The 6,651-nt window shown below is 43.5% G+C and overlaps 1 pseudogene; it reads left to right on the top strand.

Annotated features, from left to right (window-relative positions):
- The first annotated feature begins 750 nt into the window (after window positions 1-750).
- On the top strand, window positions 751-870 carry LOC148537921 (5S ribosomal RNA; annotated as a pseudogene).
- The last annotated feature ends 5,781 nt before the right edge of the window (window positions 871-6,651 follow it).

Below are 6,651 nucleotides of genomic sequence, written 5' to 3'. Positions count from 1 at the left end.
GTACGGTTTTTAGTACGCATGCGCGAATCAGTCAGTGCTGCCGAAAATCATTTGTACGCAATATAGCGAGTGCCTGCTATTTTGAGTGACAGAATGAGGCGTATGTGGGTGGTAACAGGGGAAGGTGTTTGAAAACGGGGAGTGGAGATCTGATCGCAGGCGTGCTTAAAGGTCAAAACGGGCGTTTTATGGGTGTGCATAATTAATATAGCAGCGTCAATGACCACGTCACTTGTTTTTTTTTAACTCAGAACTGCTCGCAAAATAGCGGTTGAAAAAACCAACCACAAGAATAGCGAGCAGTTCATATCCTGTTCGATGTACTCGATTAATCTAACAAATAGCGGACATGACGTATGGTGCGAGCGGCCAGGGGGCGTTTTTAAGAAATAAAAGAGCGTATGTTTTGCTCGCTCGTTCAGACTTAGAGGTGTGAACAGACAGCAATGTGCGAACGGATCATTTGCATAGCCACCCCTGGTTTTTGAACAAACGTAAATAGCGAACGGCTCTGAATGAGGGCCCTTGTTTCATGTGCATGTTGATCTTTGTCTCCCGGTTTGGTGCTTAATTATTATAGTTAGCACCTTACAATTTCGTGTCTTTTTCTCTTTTTTAAGTGGATATATATTTTTCTGGTTCATGCCTTTCTTGTTTCTGGATCAAGTTACCACCAAGAGGTAGCGATCCGTGACCTACTTAAGAGGTTATGTCTGCGGGAGAGTTCATGGATTATTCTTCCTTCTCTAGATTTACTAACATACTCACACTGGATAAGCCCGATCTCGTCTGATCTTGGAAGCTAATCAGTGTTTGGCCTGGTTAGTACTAGGGTGGGTGACTCCCTTGGAATACCAGGTTTTGTAAATCAAATACAGTGTTGGACTTCCCCCATCTCTCTCCTTTTCTGACCTGGTATGGTTACTGTGATCTTGTATACCCTTTACGTGGTCTTGCCTGCAGTACATTTTAGGCAATTTTTCCGGATTTTTCCTGTTTATTCTAGGTTGGATTTTCCTAAATCTAGGTATATCCATTACCTTGCCTTGGGCTCTCCTCCTTCAGCAGAGAGTAATATGTGTATATATATTTTCATTATTTATTAGCTGTATACATATTGCATAGTCATATTTACTTCAACATATGTCTTATTACACATGTCCATTTGTTTATTGGTTGCTAGCTTATTGCATTATCTTATCCCATAATATGCCGCATAATAACTTTTTCATTACTATATTCTGACGATTGCAGTTTATATTTTATATTTATGTATGTTGTTTTTTATTGCACACATGTAGCTACGAATTCATTCATGTTTGTTATTTTTCACTATTGTTGGCATCCTGTTCACTCATTTGCTCATTTGGATGCTTTTATTTCATTGTTACTCACTATGACATTCATCACAGCATCTTTCAGCTTTGATGTTATACATTGTGTCCATGGATCTCATTTACATAATCCCGCCCATTGACTTGCAGCTGACGCCTGGATGTGTGTGTCATCATATACTACGTCACACGCCGAACGTCACCACGTGCACTGTGACTGTTCGGCCGCACGCTGATGACGTCATCCACCCGGCGACTGGCAAGATGGGCGCGTGCAGCACTTCACCACACCAACGCAGTCCTATAAAGGTTTTTACTTTGTATCTTTTCTGTGTTCTTGATAAAAGTCCTCACTGACTGAAACGTCGAATCACATACACCACTTGTGTACCTGAGTCTTTTTTATCTAGCCCCGTGAGTGCCGCTGTTTTGCATTTATATATATATATATATATAGAGAGAGAGAGAGAGAGAGGTAGAAAGGTACAGCACCAGGGCCAGGTCGAGGCATGATCGATCAGTGCTGTTGAACAGGGGCGCCATCCCATAAAGGGCGCACTCTTCCCAACCATCCCGATTTTCAGTAAGACAGTCCCATTTTTCGTGCATTGCCCCGCTGTTCCACCAGCGGGCCGAAGTGTCCTGCCGGTGGTCGGGAGGTTGGGCACCCCCAGCACCGTCCCACGGTGCCAGCCCTGGAGAAGAGGGATGGATCTTGCATACATGCATGCGGCATCCATTCAATGCAGGGAGAGGGCTGTGTGCAGTCCAGCTACTGAAGGAGTGGTGGGCTCGCCCCCAGCCTGAAGTTAAATGGGAGGCGTACCATACGGGCACGTCCTAACTAGTGTAATTTATGGGTGTGGCCTATGGTAATCAGGTCACACACCCTTTCCAGACACGTGCAACAAAGGGTAAGAGGGCGTCAGAGTCCCTCTCTACACACAGGCCGCAGCTCTTCCTCAAGCCGGCCCTGTACAGCACTCCAATACATGTGTAATTAAACCACCATTAATACTTACAGACAGTAGTGTATTTGATTTTTTGGTATACTGTATATAAAGAAAGTCCTCAGGACAATATTGTAAAAAATGTAAAACCTGCAGCCACAAATAGATGTTACTTACCCCACTCTAAATAGAGACAATACCAACCCAGTGAGTGATCGCTGGGACTACGAGGCGCAGACAGTGAGGTGCTCAAAAATGATGTCACACAGGGCCTGATTCAACAAGCAATGCAAAGGAGAGAACGCACGCACCCGTCCACTTCGAGAATATGCTAATGCATACACACGGAAACAGCAGCACAAGATGACGACGCCCAGTCCTATAATAAGCCGCCCATCTCCCTTTGCTCAAAGCCTGATGAGTACGCAAGATAGCGTAAACATCGGTAACATCGAGAACCATTGACCACATTTGCATAATAGTGGTTGACCAGACTTCACGCAGGATCTTGGCAACTTTCTGTGTGCACGGAGTGTCATCACTGCATCCGTAACCGCACCGGCTTAATTATGGACGCCCCTAAAACGGTGTCCCAACACACAGGCACACCTGCATTCGCTTGACCACCCCCTGTCACCACCCGCAAACTGCACTTCCTGTCAATCAATATCGGAAGGGGTCTGCGTGCATGCTGTGTACCCTTACCCGACCACACTGGTTAGTTTTCACATGCACAGTGCGATGCATGTGCAGTACAAAAACGGCCAAGTGCATTCGTTCTCTCCTTTACGTTGCTTGCTTAATCAGGCGCAGCCTCCCAGCAACACCAGCTGTGGCAAGTGCGCTATTGCCTGACAACCACTGACTGGTTTTTAATTTTTGAAATCCTCAGAATGCTGCTGTTTTTTTTTAACCGCTGGACGGTATATTCTGTAAACCTCCATCAAATAGACATAGGTATTATTTCAGAAGTTTATTAGTGTATTATATGTTTAAGTAGGTAGTTTACTTTAAAAAAATTTAAACATCGGTTAACATCGATATTCCAAAAGCAATGTTTAGGGCTAAACAATGTTTTGTATCCAATGTTAAAAGCATGGGTACTTCCAATGTTTTCTTTCGATGTCCAATCCCTAGACTCTAGTGTGTTCCTGTTATGCTACCACCATTATTCAGCACTATTCACAGAGGGCCTCATTCAGACCCGCTCGCAAGCGCTGAGCACTTGCAAGCGGGTCGATGTTCAGGCCCTGTGCACTCGCAGCGGCCACACTGCGCGTGCGCAAGCCCCGGAGCGAGAGGTAATTTCTCTTGCTCCAGGGCTCACTACAAAAGGGGTGGCTGTCGATGGTGATCGACAGCTCGCACCATTTTGTAGGAGGGGTGGGGGGGTGGCTGGCCAAATGGAGGCGTTCCCGAAGGAATGCCTGCTGTTTGGGGACAGCCCCACTGACATCACTGGTGGTGAGCTTCCAGCTCTATTAGAGCCGAAAGCTCAATGGGGCTTGCGGCAGACGAGACCCTACCACAAGGGTCTCGTCGCAAGCCCCGATGGTCGCGATGGTCTTGACCATCGCGACCTTCAACCTGGCCACTTGCTTAAGCTGTAGGTGGTCACCCACAGCTTAGCGAGTGGCCAGGAGGCCGGCTCTTTACAAAGAAGCGGCCGCCCTCAATCAGAGCAAGAGCAGCTCTGTATGAGGTCCAGACTCCAGTGTGTTCCTAAGTGCAAGCAAAAAATATGGTAGTTGCTCAATCAGCTTAATATACTACAGGTGCTTGTAAAGGGCGGGGTTTACACTGAACACAGAAAAAAGAAAATTGCCCCCCAGCACACTGCAGATAAATCAAAAATACTTGAATCCTACATGATAATAGAAATTCAGAGGTATTGGTTTACATACATTTGCAAATATATGAATAAGCGCTGGGCCGACGTCAAGGCTCCTCTATACCAGCGTCCCTAACAATAAGGGATTCACGTCCGAGAAGCAAGGCACCCCAAAAAATTCCAGCCAAGGATCATCCCCAGGGCATCACACGAAAAGGGGAAAAAAGGTGATAGTGAAGTGTTAAAGGATAGGTGTGTAAAGATAAATCAATAAGTGTTAATGAGATGTAAAAGAATTAAAATGACATAAATAATACACAAACGCATTGGAAAGTGAAAAAATATTCTATGTGAATTAAGTGGTGATGCCATGAGCAAGGTCCAGCCAGAACAACCCCGGGGGCCCCACTCCCAAATGCACACCCCAAAATAATTATTTATGATGTACTGCATGATAACAGTACATGTATGAGCTGAGAGCTAACTTACCTTGGAGGTACCCCAAAAAACCTCCACATGGCACTATAAGAATCATCAACACCTCTTCCTAATGCTGACTCCTTTCATGCCTCCAAACTGCAGTCTTCAGTATATATCTGAGAATTACAGAGAGTTCTCTGAATACCCATTGGCTCCTGTGCTAATTGACTGTTCTATATCCTCAGTGACTCTTTACGTTTTATATGTTGGACACTCTAGACAGCTCCTCGTCTTGACTATGTCATGAGCCAGTCCTCACTCATAACCAGTGGCTGTTACATAGTGCCTTACAGATCTCTACAGTACTGACAGTATCAATAAACCAGTTCAACTTCTCATATGAGGAGAAATCATATTAATCCTCCTAGCCTCTAGCTATATACAGACGTTGGGACCTGTGTCAAGGCCAGATAACTCACAGATCCTGATACCTGATCAATAGTCTTCTCAATATCTTCCTGCGCAGTGATCACATTAGAATGTGGAACTGCTCAGCATGAATTGTCAGTGAATGGGCCAGTGAAAAGTGGGGATTTGGCATACATGCTAGGATATGGCAGAATTAAGAATAAATTATGCAAATTAATTACCTATATGAGAAGAACCAAAAACAGCACATGACACTGTGATGCAAAGGAAAATACATATTTCAGCCTTAATGTGACCATACAAAGGTTAATAATGATATTTTACAGATGTGTGACTGTGACTGCTAAACTGGACAGTCTGGTGGTGTTTATCATAAGTTGATATACCCAAAAAGAGACATAGGTTAAATAATACATTGTCTTGTGTCGTAAGGGTAAATGTAAATCCTGAGCAATTAAATATTTATTATATATGTAATATGAAACACTTAAAATATGCAAATTTTTAGATGTATGCAGAAAAAATGAATGTAAAACCCCCGGAAACTTGGCAAATTAAATAACAATGTAGCAGAAATGCATCCATGCAATGAACAGATACAATGTATTTATCTAGTGGTAGCAACACAGTATGGGCCTGATTCAGACCCGGTCACTAAGTTGCGAACGCTCGCTGCCAAAAGGGGTCAGGTATGCAAATCCCACGATCACACTGTCTGGCTTAAGGGCGCCCTCGATGTCTTAGAGAGCAATGGCAGTGAGCGTACGCAGGAGTATAAAGCCGGCCAAGTTTCTCTCTTACCACACATCATCTCCAGGAAGTGTCTGATTAATCGGTAACATCGAGACCCATCGGAGCTGCACGCAGCACTTGAGGTAGTCCCTACCCCACCGCAAGCACTGTGATCAGTTCAGGCTAAAAAACAACCAAGTGATGTGTTCGATAATGCTAATTTGCTAATTATGCACACCCATTAAACTCCGTTTTGACACTCAGACACGTCTGTGTTCACACATCCACTCCCCTGTTCACAAGCACCTTCCCCTGTCACCACCCACAAACAGCACTATCTGTCACTCAAAGTAGCGTCCAGTCTGTGTACTACGAGCGCACGATTCCCGGCCGCAGTGACAGGTTCGCGCATGTTTACTTTGACGTATACGCATGCGCAGATGTGCAATAATAACTCCTAGCGAGCATTCGTAACATAGCGAGCGGGTCTGAATCAGGCCCTATGTTCTAACTGTAAGCAACAACAACAACTGACCCATTGTATACAGGAACATTCTTAAATTATAAGTTGAACAATAATTAGAAGAATTTAGTGAATAAAACACTATTTGAATGCTTCTCTTTAACCATTCACAGCGATGTACAACTTACTTGAAACCCCAGACCAACAGACATGTTTATTTATTTAATAATTCAATTGTTTAATATCTTAAATTTGTATATTATAGAATATATTAAAGTGCTATATCAACCATTCAAATTGCAATCTTGCAGTAAGTGAAAAAACAAGTACATAAATCAGTTTCAGCACATTAAAATGCAGTATAATGATGGTATTATATCCTTCTAAATCCTAAAATAACACTGTTTCTATTCCTTGTAAACAACTTCTTATTAGATGTTAGCAAATATTTAAACAAAGAAAACAAAGTAAAATCTAATATTTGCTTCTCTG

This window comes from Taudactylus pleione, unplaced genomic scaffold, assembly GCF_031769625.1.
Source record: "Taudactylus pleione unplaced genomic scaffold, aTauple2 ptg000042l, whole genome shotgun sequence".
NCBI classification, from domain to species: Eukaryota; Metazoa; Chordata; class Amphibia; order Anura; family Myobatrachidae; genus Taudactylus; species Taudactylus pleione.
The sequence above is the reverse complement of the archived record's forward strand: the minus strand, read 5'-3'. Positions and strand labels throughout refer to the sequence as shown.